The sequence below is a fragment of the Zootoca vivipara genome, chromosome 16 (genome assembly GCF_963506605.1).
Source record: "Zootoca vivipara chromosome 16, rZooViv1.1, whole genome shotgun sequence".
Lineage (NCBI taxonomy): Eukaryota > Metazoa > Chordata > Lepidosauria > Squamata > Lacertidae > Zootoca > Zootoca vivipara.
The window spans coordinates 14,152,258-14,168,139 of record NC_083291.1 but is presented as its reverse complement, the minus strand read 5'-3'; the positions used below and the strand labels follow the sequence as shown (position 1 = coordinate 14,168,139).

At 45.3% G+C, this 15,882-nt stretch overlaps 1 protein-coding gene across 2 annotated transcripts in view; it reads right to left on the bottom strand.

The window, feature by feature from the left end:
* KIAA1958 (KIAA1958 ortholog) overlaps positions 1 to 15,139 on the bottom strand; it is a 67,107-nt gene extending 51,968 nt beyond the window's left edge. For both annotated transcript variants that reach the window (XR_009556866.1, XM_035140447.2), the window contains exon 1: positions 14,704 to 15,139. The gene's annotated coding sequence lies outside the window, so the exon portion shown is untranslated. The remainder of the gene's footprint in view (positions 1 to 14,703) is intronic.
* Between the last annotated feature and the right edge of the window lie 743 nt (positions 15,140 to 15,882).

Genomic DNA, 15,882 nt, shown 5'->3' with positions numbered 1-15,882 from the left:
AATAACATTGCAGTCCCAAAATATTTTCCTTTGAAGCCTCTCAGCTGCGTTTTATATAGAGTTCTTTGCTCTTGTGAGAATTAATTACTGTTCCGTTTCAGTTTTATTGCCTCACACAGTGCAGTAACTGCTTGAAAATTTGTGCTGCCTCAATTTATATACAACACAACCATAACTGCAGGTTAAATTTTTTTTTGGGGGGGGGGGTAATTTGTTTAAAGTTGCTTTGATGGTGCGATGGTGTAATGGCATTAACAGAAGAGGACATTAATACTGGTGTTTTGCTTGTTTTTGTTTTTAAATCAGGAGAGACTGCTGTAGCAATACAGTATCACCAGCAGGTGATCTAATAAACAGTGAACGATTTTTATTAATTTTTTTTGTTCTTTCCAGTTTACAGCATTTTAATGAAGGATTTCATTTTCCATTTGCTTAAGCCATAGCACAGCACCATATTCCTTCTAGTCATCTACCACCATTCTGCTACCGTTGGCAAGTCTCATAGAATCATAAAGTTGGAAAAGACCACAAGGGCCATCCAGTCCAACCCCCTGCCAAGCAGGAAACACCACCAAAGCATTCCTGACAGATGTTTGTCAAACCTCTGCTTAAAGACCTCCAAAGAAGGAGACTCCACCACACTCCTTGGCAGCAAATCCCACTGTCGAACAGCTCTTACTGTCAGGAAGTTCTTCCTAATGTTTAGGTGGAATCTTCTTTCTTGTAGTTTGAATCCATTGCTCCGTGTCCGCTTCTCTGGAGCAGCAGAAAACAACCTTTCTCCCTCCTCTGTATGGCATCCTTTAATATATTTGAGTCTTCTGGGGAAGAGGTTGCTTTGCCAAGTATAGCATGGCAAGACTTCAGCTACAACTGCCTGCTCAACAAACAGACTGACTGGTAAAGTGCATTCTGCCATCTGAAGAACACTTGAAAAAGCCCTGAGTATACACACAGTGAGCAATTGCCCTTTTCAAACTGCTTTGGGGTGGTGTGTGGGGTGGAGATGAAGGCTGAAACCCTGCACACACTTCCAAGGGAGTCAGAACCATTGAACCCAGTAGGGTTTTGCGTCTGAATATACCAGTTTAAGGCAGCAATGCACATGTATCACTAAACACTACAGTGTTTAGTGATACATACAAGATCTATACAAGATCTCAAAGCAGCTGTTTTATTACAGATAAATTTCAGGAACAGACTGGAAAGAGAAGTTGCTGAATTGGAAATCATTACCAAGCTTAAAACCATGGAAGCACCTGGGATGAATAGAGACATCGGATTCTTATCTCATTATGCATGATCAAGCTTTCTTTAGCACCTCAGCCCAGGACTAATTGCAGCCATCAGCAGCCATCTACAGGTTTACCACTCCCATCAGCCCATCACCCATTCCCACCCACCCCCACCACCCTCTGTATATATATAGGGTCTGACACTTCTGTTTCTAGTGTATCTGAAGAAGTGTGCATGCACACGAAAGCTCATACCAAAATATAAACTTAGTTGGTCTTTAAGGTGCTACTGAAGGAATTTTTTTATTAAACACTACAGTACTACCCTTTCAATCCCTAGCAGAAAGACTGGCTTTTAATTTTTTTATAAACTGACCAAAGTTACATTGCACCTCAAAGAACCAATTCAGGGTTCATGGTTGCACTAAAACAACAGGAAAATTTTGTGCAGAAAGGTAAAATAACACCTGTTCTGCTTCCGCTACCAAAATACACAGTATTCAGTTGATAGTGGCATCAGATGTCTGCTGAACATTTACATCAGATACAATAAATAATACACACCTAATGAAAAATAAAATCCATTTTATTCTGTGACTGATTTCTTGAGACTGCACAACACTCATTACTGTGTTGCAAACTGAATGCAACTCATCTGGCCAAACTCATAACTGGAGAGTGAATTAAACCTCCTTACCAGTAATGCTATTATATGTGATGCATGTTTATCTGGTGCTGCCTCTTCAGTTTCCTCTCCTAAATGTCTAGAAGATGTAAAAGCAACAGAGTATACTACACCACCTACCCTCAAATACTTTCCAGTAAATAATTGTAATGAATGAATGAATGAATGAATGACGTGGAAACGATGCAGTTGTTTTTCCTTTGCCAACTTCCTGAAAACCCTGTCCGAAGACAAAAAGAAACTGTTTCTCTACTAAATATATAACTTGATTTCCGCTGCTCTGGTGCTGCATGAAACTCTGTACATTACAATTATGTGTGTGGAGAAAATGATATTGGTGAATTAGCTTTCAGAATTTACTATACACTTTCACAGCTTGAGCGGGCAATTAAGGACAAAGCAGAACAACATTTGAATAAAGTCACATGCTAAAGCAATGCCAAACCCAGCATCTGTAACTGAAACTTGAGTGTTGTGTTCAGTTAATTCAGTATGAAAGTGTAACTTAACCTGATAATACAATGACTTATATACTACATTATACCAGATACAGTTGTACCTTGGAAGTTGAACGGAATCCGTTCCGGAAGTCCGTTAGACTTCCAAAACATTTGGAAACCAAGGCATGGCTTCCGATTGGCTGCAGGAAGCTCCTGCAGCCAATCGGAAGCTGCGTCGGATGTTCAGGTTCCAAAGAACGTTTGCAAACTGGAACACTCACTTCTGGGTTTGCGGTGTTTGGGAGCCAAAACGTTCAACTCGCAAGGTTGTTTGACTTCCAAGGTACAACTGTATATGATAAGAAAATCCCTTCTGGATCAGACCAAATAATGATCTAGTCCCAATATCCTATGTACCAAAGGGAAGAAAGTCTTCCAGCATACTTTCCTACTCAAACTCTTCCTTACAACTTGCCAGCATACTGAGAACTGCTGTCATACTGCCCAGGTTAGTGTTACACTACGTAAGCTTGAACTTCCACTAAGAGCAAATTCAGCTGGTGAGTGCCAGTAGAATTGTAGCCCAAAAGGGGCCACTGAGAAACAAGAAGATACCAGCATGCTTGAATTAACCCTATGGTTTGTAAAGGTACCAAAAAATGGTAGTTTGTTTCACTCTAAACAAACCACAAAGTGAAGCCAAAGATTGTTCTTGGGTTTCTAAGCATGCTTTGGTTCACTTAAATGTGCAATGATGCCTGGTTCGGATCCAACCCAGGGACCACAGTTTGTTACTCCTGCTCACAATATGTGAAGGAATAAAGTGGGAGCAATCTTCACATTCACAGTAAAGCATTGACTATGGTTTAAAATGATGTGCAAACTGGGTCATAAATTTAGTATGCTTTCATCTCATTTTTACTTGCGACATTTCAGTTTTGCAGCATGGCAATATCACTGATAAAAAATACTTTCTGTCTGTCCAAAAGCTACATTCAGATGAAACAGCATAAACGGAAAGATTCTGTTAGTAGCTGAGAGAACAGGTGGCAACAGAATGTGAGATACGTGGTTTTTTAAAACCCCAATAATTTACCTTTATGGGGTCAACTAGCTAGTACAATACTGGTTACTTGTCTAAGCAGTGAAGTCCAAAAGGGTTTAGTTCCATTTGAATTGCAAAGGATAAGCTTATTTTGATTCATGTATTGCTTCAAGAAGTAGGCGGCTTCTTGTTAAAATGCAGACAAAATTGAATTTCTCCCCACTCCCTAATTACACTTATGCATTTTCCCACTCATAGTTTTTCAGGGAAGAGCCACACTGAGCAATTGGTATAGAAACAAAATATTGACTTGGCTTTGCACCTGCACATTGGGTCTATTCCATGGGTAGGCAAACTAAAGCCCAGGGGCTGGATCCGGCCCAATTGCCTTCTAAATCTGGCCTGCGGACAGTCCGGGAATCAGCGTGTTTTTACATGAGTAGAATCTGTCCTTTTATTTAAAATGCATCTCTGGGTTATTTGTGGGGCCTGCCTGGTGTTTTTACATGAGTAGAATGTGTGCTTTTATTTAAAATGCATCTCTGGGTTATTTGTGGGGCATAGGAATTTGTTCATTTCCCCCCCCCAAAAAAAAAAATATAGTCCAGCCCCCCACAAGGTCTGAGGGACAGTGGACCAGCCCCCTGCTGAAAAGGTTTGCTGACCCCTGTTCTATGATGTGCACACTGGCCAGGCTCCTCCTCTGTTAGCCATATGTTTGCCAAGCATGAGAAGGGGCCCTCTGCACATTCTGATGTATACACCTAGAGCATTTCCACCAAGGGGAAGGTTTCCTGTTTGGCCCCAAATATACCACATGAAAAAGCTAGCAGTCACAAGTCACACAGCTGGTAGATACAAGTCCACTGTCCGCCTCAACATAAACAGAGGTGTTTATTTTAGTCTGTCTGTTCAAGAGGCAATGTTGTCATTTGTCTGCTTCTTGTATTAGCTGAAAGGTATCACTTTTCAGAGACAGGGAAAGTACCTTCCTGCCATTAGATCCCTTTTCGGGAACAACCAATCACCCCTAGCTTATTAAGCAAACAATCTGCTTAATAAAGTATGGTAACCCAGCAGATATAATAATACCATCTTTATAATACTATATAATTCTGTTTGGCCTTGGCTTCTGATTAAAGAGAACAGCTTTTAACTGTCCTTCAGAAACTGTACATATGCACACAAGACATGTCTGTAAAAGCAGGTGCAGCTTGCTGAAAAGGGCTCAATTAAAGTATAACATGTTTCTTGTAAATTAAGACCCTGTTGAATAACAACCTCCCATACAAATGTTTCTGTATTAGAGCAAAGCTCTACTGCTGTCATGCATAGCTAGTTCAGAAAGCACAAGCTTGGCATAATGGAGTATTTGTCATGCCAAAGGGAAATATAAAAATAAAATTCCACTTTGTACATTATCCTATGCCAGAGAGTTCTCTTTGATTGCACCCAGAAGGTGGCCAACCTTAATTTTCTGCAGATTGGCATATTAGAATGCAATGCAATGCTTCAGAATAGTTTACTTAGCAAGACACTAGCTGGAACGGAGGCATGGTGAGAACTGCAAACAAATGTGCAGCAGGGAGGAAACATGACATAACTACACATATATTTTGTTGGAACTGCATGGATTCCAAATGCTATGTCAGAGTGAAAAAGGTACTAAACCTATGGAAGTTCTGAACCCATACTAGGGCATTCCAAATCAATATAATTGCTTGCAAGCATATGAGCAAATATTTTTTTCACCTTCACTTTACAGAGGCAGTATAATTGGCTCCTGCCAAACAAGACATCTGTTATCCAATTTCATTCAGGATAAAGCTTACTGATTTGGCATGCATTACTGAAGCCTGACTGGATGATAAGGAAGACCACATTTGGCCAGCACAGTTCCAGTCAATATCCAACCCAAAACCTTCACAGAGAAGGACAAGCAGGATATAGCATCATATCACCCTACAAAGATACTACCACTTTACCAAGTATCCAGTGCAAAATGCAGCCAGTTCATCTGTGACTGTATGTGTGGCATTGTAAATCAGGGACAAGTTACGAATTCTGACACAGATTGCTGATGAACTGATTATTGCCTAATAAAGACTCCCAAAACTTTGTAGGTATGGGTGACTAATTTGGACAAACTCTGTCTCCTGAGACATAAAGATTCAATTGGTTGCAAGAACATTATGTGAAAGCATCTTCCTGGTTATGTCAACAGCTGTTCTTTCAATAGCCTGACTGACCTGTGGAATGAGAAACTCTCTTACTGTAGATCTAATCCAGGCATCCCCAAACTTGTCCCTCCAGATGTTTTGGGACTACAACTCCCATCATCCCTGACCACTGGCCCTGTTAGCTAGGGATGATGGGAGTTGTAGCCCCAAAACATCTGGAGGGACAAGTTTGGGGATGCCTGATCTAATCTGTCCTAGGCACTTCTCTTGCATTCCTCTGCTTCAGGGTAAGTCCTTGATCTACTAAGATGCTCAAGTAGATGGTAGAAAACTCTAACCTATACCAGGAGGGGGCAACATGATGCACAACTGCTTCGCCATACCATGGCAATGGTGATGGTAGGATCATTCCCCACTCCCAAACACTAATCACACACTCGGGGGAAAAATGGATCTCAACTTGTGAGATATTGGCCTCTTTAGATGCACTTTAAAAAGCAGTACCAGTTGGCTCACTCAGGCAGAGGTCACCAAAAGAGAGCAGACGAGATCTCTCACTAGAAGAGTCTGAGGTCAGCTCTTCTGGGAAACCGGGAAACAAGCACTGGCTTCTTCAGGCAGCTAGGTCCTGGTAGCCTCCCTGAGCAATCAAACTCCTCCCTTGGCCTCATCCCCCCTCTCCCTTTCATATTGTGATTTCCAGCCACACCTGCCTAGGACATGAGTAGGTCTTTGCTTCTGAGAAGACTATTGCTCATGGAACTATTCTCCCATGGCTCCAGGAGCATGGTCAAGAGCATCTTACCCATGGAGGGTGCCAGGGAAGAGGCGGAGGCTGGACACAGCGTCTCCCAGCATCAGCTCGCCACCCTCGCCCGCCTCCACCATGCCGCACCGAAGCAGCGCTGCGCCCGGAGCCTCCGTCTGCCGTGGCCACCGTGACATGAAGTGGCCAGCTGAGCTGGGAGGCGCCGCATCCAGCCTCCACCTCTTCCCTGCCAGAGGAGCCACCCTCCAGCCCCACCGGCAGTGCTGTCCTCCCTTAAAAAAAGGTGGGCAACTCTGGGAAACGGAGGGGGGTGCCCGAGGGAGCTTTGCACCACGGCGCCGGATATACTTAAGACGGCCCTGAGCATGGTCAACTGTGGAAGCTAACAACTCGCTGCAGCTGCAACAGGTTAGCTGCTTCCTATGTCTTTCAGCCTTCCATCCTATTCTGCTGCCCCTATCGTGCGTCTTGGGCTATGTCAGGGAAGGGCTGGATAGTTTCTCTCTATGTACTTTCTTCACACTTTGTATCATTTTATTATCTCCTCCCTTTCTCTCTCTCTCTCTCTCTCTCTCTCTCTCTCACACACACACACACACAGTCCAACTATAAAGCCAAAAAAAGCATAAACCTTTCCCTGTACGCAAGGGGGTTAAAGCCTCGTATCATTTCAATTCACCTTTTCAAGCTGTACAATTTAATAAACTTTTTGAGATGAAGCAATAGGAACTGTGCACAATATTCCAAATGTGGTTGCACCATAGATTTATGTAACGGCATTAAGGCAGCAACAGTTTTATTTGCAATCCCTTTCCTAATAATCTCTCGCATGGAATTTGTTTCCTCACCCACCCACTGCCACACAATGAGTTGGCATTTTCATTGAGTTATCCACCACTGACCTCACTGGGGTTAACTTCTCAGTAAAAGCACATAGGATCAGATTGCACATAGAAACTGAACCCAATGAATTATTAGCTTATTGTACTGCAGGGCGCGTGAGCAGTACATATTACGTATGAGCTTATACCAGGCATCCCCAAACTTCGGCCCTCCAGATGTTTTGGACTACAATCCCCATCATCCCTGACCACTGGTACTGTTAGCTAGGGATCATGGGAGTTGTAGGCCAAAACATCTGGAGGGCAGCAGTTTGGGGATGCCTGGCTTATACCGTTAGATGCAAGATCTCTCAAGCAGAATAAATATTTTGCATTATTTACGCAGGAACTTTTATACAATATATCACTCTGTATATACCAGAAATATAGTCCCGTAGGTGGAAGATTTCCATTTTTCAGTGTAATTTATCTTTGATAGCATGTGTTTGAATAGTCATATAAACAAGACCTCGTACTCACTTCAAGACACAATTACTGAGTAAGGCAATATACACAGTTGCTAGCAGACTGAGCAACTCATTATGGAATCTGTGTAGTATATTAGTTACCAAGGAAACATACTTGCGCACAGATACATAATTTCTGCCTTACAGAATAATTCATTCAATATGGCTGATTTCCTTTTTTTCTTTTACCCACAAAAAGAAATCAACATTTTGGAACAAAGATCAATGAAATTATGATTAAATAGCTGTTGCTCCAAGGTCATTTTATGAAAAGTTTGTCGGTTAACTTTGGGCCACTATTACATAGGTATTCTAAGATAGAGTGCAGAGTACAGTGGTCTTATGTTTTATTATGTTTCTGTATATCCTGGAAGCAGCCCGGAGTGGCTGGCGCAACCCAGTCAGATGGGCAGGGTACAAATGATAAAATAATTGTGGTTATTGCTAATTTTTCTTACACTATTGGCACAAGTCTCTAGAAAGACTAACACTGCATGATGACTGTGTAGGGAAGGAGACGATTTTGCCCTTTTCGCATTCATAGGAGACGGAAGGGTGCTGCAAGTTCATGCATCTTCTCCCATCTCAGGTCATTTAATGTTGATCTTTAAACAAACGTAATGGAACCACTGCATCTCTTTAGTCTGCCATTTTCTTTAGCCAAATGCACATTGCTTAAGGGGAGAGAACTTTGTTCAGGTTGTACAGGCATCCTTTTACAACATCACTGCAGACCTGATAAAGAACCCCTGACAATTGAGTCCAGTTGCAAATGACTCTGGGGTTGTGGCACTCCTCTCGCTTTAAAGGCCGAGGGGGCCAGCATTTGTCCGCTTCCGCAGACAGTTTTTTCCGGGTCATGTGACTAGCATGACTAACCTGCTTCTGGAGAAACCAGAGCAGCACACGGAAACGCCGTTTACCTTCCCGCCAGAGCGGTACCTATTTGTCTACTTGCACTTTGATGTGCTTTGGAACTGCTAGGTTGGCAGGAACTGGGACCGAACAACAGGAGCTCACCCTGTCACAGGGATTCGAACTGCCGACCTTTCTATCAGCAAGCCCAAGCAGCACAGTGGTTTAATCCACAGTGCCACCCGCGTCCCGAAAGAGGGGTAGGAGAGCTAAAAATAATGCCAATAAATTTTGCATTGGGCAAACCAATGTGCCCCTTTGGTTTCAAACAGTACATGGATAGACAGGTCTAAAAAGCTCGGGACACAATCTTTTACAGCCCTCTGGCAGCTACGAGGGCTCATATACCAGAATAAGGCATTTAGCATTAACTCTGGAAGTGTATATTTGATTCTCACCAAACTAAGCAGCCTAGAGCAAAAGACTCCTAGGAGGCTTAGTTTGGTCAAAATTGAGTACAAAATTCCAGAGTTAATGCTAAATACATTGATTCTTCTTTTTTTAAAAAAAATAGTATTTTTCCCCATATAGAAATTTACATTTACTTGACAATCATACTCCAATTCAACAAAACTAATCGCTTCCCGCTCACCCAGCATCAATTATTATAACCCAAATTACATACAATTGTGTTTTAAGGTTCTGTCTTACCTAATTGCATCCTCTCTGGCATGTTTCTTAATATATTTTGCTACATTCTTGTGACAAATCCAAGTTTGCTTTTGCATAAAGCAGGAAACTACTCTCCCAGACTGGATCCTGTCTTAGGCTCATTATGACTAGTATGTAGTTAAAAAGTGGGGGAAGCTATGGCAAGGATCACATTACTATAACTTGTCAGCTTTCTGCTCCATTAAAATTTGCTCCATTACTCCTTTGAAGAAACTAATTAAAATAACATCAAGAGGAATTTTTAAAGCAAACCATAATAAAGTACATTTGATCACAACAACTTATGAAACGGTAGCAAAGTCGAGAGATTCTTCCAATCAAATCTGATACTATATTTAAAGACAGTGTCCTTTCATTTGTAACTATGTTGTGCATTTTGTGTTTGTTTTTTTATATATTGGAAACCATCCTGTGATCCTTGGATGGAAGGCGGAATATAAATGTAATAAATAAATAAATAACAATAACATATAATGTTGGAAGAGTTACACAAAGAGTTTTTGCTAGCCAAGATGGACATTTGGCAAATGGCTAGGCAATTATTTAAAGAATGTGTGTGCCATCACAAATACTTTGATAACTTTAGGTGAGCATTATTTCATATTGTGCTGTTTTACTTGGACTTTCCATGAACCTTACAAGTTTGTAATTTGAGAACTCATAAAAGGTGCCCATCACTAGCCAAAAAGTAATCTAATTTCTAGCCATACAAAACTTTAGTCTTCAGAAACAGATGTCTCTAAACCAAAAACTGACATATAAGAGCTAAGCCAAACTTTTACACTCCGAATGCCCTTTTTTGCCTGATGAAGAATTCAGTGAAACTCTGAATTCTAATATGTCTTTGAACAGGTTTGTTAATCTAATCAAAGACAGTATCTCACATGTTCTACAGCTGTCTGTTGTGGGAAATAAGTATTGTGAGATATAGACGTAGTTACCAGAGTTTCAAATCAGAGATGCTGGAAGTTGGCTTGAAGAGCTGCTCAAAGCTTGGAGGAGCCAATATGAGTTCAAATAAAAGAGACAACTGAATGTATAGCCCTAGGTGTATGCCAAATGAAGAAAGTGTTCTATTTATCATGGAAGAATCTACTCAATAAGTTTGTCATATTCTTTTCTTGCCCTTCCTCCAAGGAAAACAGAGCAGCATGCATAATGTCCCCTTATATTATACTCGCAACAACCCTATGGTGCATATTAGGCTGAGATGCAAGTCTTCTTCAGGCATTAATGTTTCCGTATTCAGTTAACACACGAAGAGGGTTGTGGGAATGAATGCACTAGCTTTGTTGTCCTCCACAAGTTGGAGGAGGGTGAAGATCTGATATAAGGAACCTCCTTGAGTACAACTGTCTCCTGCTTTGGATCTTCACGAAGAGGGACAGTTATGCGGACCAGAGCAAGCGCATTCATCCCTGCCTTACTGGTTAACATGGAAACAAAATGCATGGATAATGTTATAGTGAATTGGCCCAAGGTCATGCAGCGAACTTGATGGGGGCAGGGGAGTTGAATATAGTTCTCCCTGGTGCTGGAATCCAACATTCTAGTACAGTCGTACCTTGGATCTTGAACGCCCTGGATCCCAAACAAATTGGCTCCTGAACGATCGAAACCCAGAAGTGAGTCTTCCTGTTTTCAAACGTTATTTTGGAAGCTGAACGTCTGACGGGGCTTCCGGGGCTTCCAATTGGCTGCAGGAGCTTCCCGGGCCAGATTGCAACCACTCAGGCGCCAGGTAGGAGGCCAGTCACTTTTGATCTTTTATGCGCTATGCGTAGCAAGCTGAGGCTTATTTGCTGGTCGGCAAGACTCTTTTCAGCAGCATTTTCGATTGCTTTCTTCGGTGCACTGCATGTGTGCGAAGTGGTGCTGGAGTCAGCACAGGACAAGGTTTCCAGGGGCTTACTTTTGCAGGATGTTCAGTTGGCTGCTGATGAGCTTGTGCTCACTATTCGCAATTCAAAAACTGACCAGTTGGGCAGAGGCGCCTTGATGAGCTTGCCTGCCACTGGTAAGCCTGGCCCTTGTCCAGTTAAGGATGCCGGGAAATATTTGGCACTTCATCCACCTGGGGATGGCCCCTTCCTGGTTCACGAGGATGGGTCCTTGTTAAGGAGGCATCAATTCGCTGCAGTAATGCGTAGGGCAATCTCAGCATGCAGCCTGTCGGCCAGGGAGTTCGCACCTCATTCTTTCCGCATTGGGCCAGCTACTACCGCTGCACATTGGGGCCTGTCCATCGACAGGATTAAGGATCCTGGCCGTTGGAAATCCGAAGCATACAAGGGTTATGTTCAGAAACGGTGCTGAGGTGCAGCTGCTAACATTATTCTGTTCATTCCTAGGTCCGCCTCCCATGCATGTCTGGATAGTGGGGCACAGCATTGTCCACTGGGCCAGCTAGAGGACGGCGAAGTCTGGATTTGGACGTGGGCTCGGGCTCCCCGACCATGTGCAACTGTCCTTGATATCCAGATGAGGAATGCGTTGGGAGGAGCTTCTTCCAATGGTGCAGCCGAAGGTGTCTGAGGAAGGCACGCCTGCGGCGATGGTGGTGCAGCTGGGCGAGAACGACCTGCCAGAAGCTCCCAGCTTACGCCTGCGCACCCGCATGCAGGAGGACTCGGAAGAGTTGAAAGCAGCTCTTCCTGGACTCAAAATATTCTGGTCGCAACTGCTGCCACAACGCAAATGGAGAGGAAGTCGTTGCCCAGCTGCCACCAAGAGGGCCAGGAGGCGCATCCAGAGCACAGTGACCAAGAAGGTTCTGGCCTTGGGCGGGACAGTGATCAGTCACCTGGGTATTACCTTTTGCAATGCGTCCATATACAGGCTTGATGGGGTTCATCTGTCTAGAGCATCTGGGAATGATTTATGGCTGACCTCCGTGTCAGTGGGGTTAAGGGATTGGTTACAGGTGTGAGTGGTTGGCAGACAGCACAGGTCCTCTTGTGACGGATAGGCTCTGGTTCAGGTGATAGGGATGGGGAAACGCTCTTGCCATCCCTATGTGAAGGCTATTCCATTAAAGGAATCCAGGGACTCAATGGTTTGGTCAACCCTGTGAGGGGTTGTGCCCAGGGCCGGCTCTAGGTAGACCCCCGGTGGCGCAAGGCACCATGGCGCCGGCCCGCCAGGAGGGCGCCGCGAGCTGGGCCCGCCGGTTCGACGTGCAGCTGCGCTCACGGCAACCACGCTGTGCCTGCCCGCCCACCGCACAGCGGCGCCTGCCCCCCCACCGCACTGGGAAACGGGGGGGGGGGCGCCAGAGGAATCCATCACTCCACGGCGCCAGGGGCGCTTAAGACGGCCCTGGTTGTGCCCATGCCTGAGTCCAGGGGGACATCTGGGTGGTGGACATAGCATGTCTCCGGCTTTCCGCCATTCCAGGTGTTCACCCTAGGCTGACCTATGCTGGTTCCCTGGGTCAGCGCTACCTGCCAACGGTGCAGGGAGCTAGTCGAACCAGAGCCTATGCAACCACTCACTTGCTGTAATCAATAAAGTTGTGGCCTAAATTCTGCCAAAAACCAAACCAAAAATTTGAGTCTTGTCTGAATTGATTTATAGGGTGAGGTTTAAAGATCTAAACACGCAATGAGAAAATCGTGAAAGGATCCTAGGATAAAACATCAGGGCCTCTGTTAGCAGAGGTGTCGGTATTTGTCACTTGAATCTCACCTTAATTTGGGATGAAAAACTAACTGGAATTTAGAAATTACTGAGAGAAGGGTGCTAATACTTTCCCATGCTCCCCTTCTATTGCAGGGAAAGTAAATGTGAAACAGAGTGAAAGAGAGCATTTTCTCCCTTCAACTTCTTGGTGGGACTCCGAGCCTTTAGTTCTGCTAGCAGTGCCTGATTTTGACTTCTGCCATGAACACTGTAATTCTGTACATGCCTACACAGAAGTAAGCTTCAGGGAGTACAATGTGTTTATAGAATTGTGCTTTAGAGGACTGTAATGGATGCATTTGCTACCAAAATCAACGAGGGACACCTTTCTACAGCCTTTCTATTTGTTAGGGAACAAGCCGCAAGCAAACGTTCGACACCCGGCAAGAGGAAGGCGCGCGCGAGAAAACTTCCAACCAACTAGAGACTCTATAGAAGAATGTTGTATCCCGCCCCCCCCCCACACTTAACAAAGCCGAAAGCTTTTCCTTGTAACTCTTCTTGCCCCCCCCCCTCCCCTCCTTTCTGCTTCTCCTCCTTTTCGTCTGTTTAGGTCAAAGTAAAGAAAGGCTGATTTCTGCACGACGAAATTCCATGAACAGGGCATGACGATTCTCGTTTGCCAGTAAGGATCCGTATTAAACAGAGGAAAGGGATGAGCTCTTTCCCAGTGGGAAGAGTCCTTCACCCACTTACGTGGGTGCAAGAGACGTTGAACTCGACGGCTCTTACTTCTGAGTAGACATGTATAGCAGGGCGCCGCTTGCCTCAAAGAGAGACACTTCATCCTCCTGTCCCGCCACACCTTGCCCCAGCTTTCTTACTAAATACTAAATATAACATAGGATTGTTAAATGAACCTGAGGATCATCTAGTCCAACCCGCTGTAACGAAGGAATACGCAGCAGATCGAACCTGCGACCTTGGCGTCATCAGCACCTTGCTCAAGCCAGCTGCGCTATCCAGGCTGATAACGCGCACGCTAATAACTGGAGACCCCACGTTAGAAGCGCACCTTACCCTCCACTCCGGCCACGTACAGCGACGCTCCCTCCCCGAACGCGCGCGGCCCAGTTCCACCCAACCCCAGAGAAAACGCGCTTTTCCCACGACCCCTGCGACACACCTGCCGGTCCTGCCTGCCTCGCGCGCTCCGTGCCCACTTCTGAATTCAGCCATCTCTCGACTCGCGTCTTCAAAGCCTCTGCTTTCCCCTCTTCGCTAGAGGAGGAGGAAAGAGAGCCAAACGCTTCGTTCCTTTCATGCTCTAATAAACTTGCTCGCGCAGTAAATGCCGGGCAATAAAGCCCCTTCGTTAAGTGAGGGCTCGAGGGCTCGAGCTTTCCAAAGAGGCCACCGCAGAGACACAGTGTTTGTTGGTTTGTTTGTTTGTATTGGGGGGGGGGAGAGACGCTCCTCACCCATATCGCCTCCTTCCTCCATTCAATAACTGCCCTATTTCACGCAACCCCCCCTCTCTCGTCTTAATGCCAGCCGTCTTCCTGCCCCCTCCCGCCAAAACGGCAGAGCGAGAAGAAGACTTTCCCCCTCTCAGGTCCCCTCAGTTGTCAAAAGTACTCCAGAGCGGCCAGCCCCCTTTCGCAATGTGCGCGCGAGAGAGAGAATAGAGCATACGCGCCCCTTCCACAGACTCGCGCCATTTCTCTTCTGCTTGCCCCCCTCCCCAACTCCAACACTCCCCCCTCCGCGCCACGGCTCTGCTATCCACCTACCTGCACGTGCCTGTCCATAGGAATGCGGGGCGCGCGTGTCGCGAGGGGCGGGAGGAGCTGGTGCTCTATTCGTGATATTGAATGGCGCGGTTGCGCTCCTGACCGTCATATATTGTTCGGACTAGGAAGGGGAGTGTGGTGTGTGTTTGTGTGTGTGCCTGAGGTGTCTTTCATCCCCCGTGCTCGGTCTTCTTCCACCTCCTCCTCACCTCACACTGTGCCCGCGCGCGCGCGTGTGTGTGTGCAGAAAGCTTTTCCTCCGCCTTCCCCCTCAGCGATATTATTAAACGCTCCGTGCGAGGAGAGAGGGCTCGTATCAGCTACCGGAAATCGAAGCCCTGGCCATAAATATACCACAGGAAGTCACACACACCCAGCCCGGCTACACACGCGTCGCCAGCCCCTGCCGCCGCCGCCTCCCGCTGCCCCAACACACAGAAACACAGGCGGAGACCTCCATGCTATATCCCTGCCTCAAACCCTCAGCTACAATGAGATGATGATGGATATACTGACTGTACTGTATAGGAGAGGCGGAGGAGGCATCGCCGCCACCCGTACTATATTCGGGGCATTTGTGTGCCAAAACCCTATTATTATTATTATTATTATTATTATTATTATTATTACCCCGCCCATCTGGCTGGGTTTCTCCAGCCACTCTAGTATACAGCCATCTATAGGAGTACAGTCAGTCGATACACTCACAGTGCATACGGTGTAATATGCAACATCTGTCGGATCAATACATAGACGCCGGGCATGTAATATATACCGTATATAATATATATCCCCATAAAGAGATACGCAAAAGAAAGCCAGTGCGCGCATTTTCAAAGCATTTTATGAATGTGTATGGGTGTGCTGTAGCCGTGCCCCCCACCCACCCACCACGTTTTTCCCCTGCTGAGGGGGAAGCGGGGAAGAGATGAAACAACACCGTTGCCATAACTAGTTCTGCCATAACGGCAAAAGACCCCCCTGTCACCGGTCTCGACAAATTTTCGCATCCTATTAAAAACGGCAGAAACCCCGCAAGCGATTCTTTTTTCTTTTTTTTTAAGGCGTTGATTTGCGCAGAGATGCGTGGCTAAATAAAGGCAGGCTAGACGTGTCGCGAATCCCAAAGCACTGCTTTGAGAACGTGAGCACTGCAAAATAATACGTGTCAGCACCGGG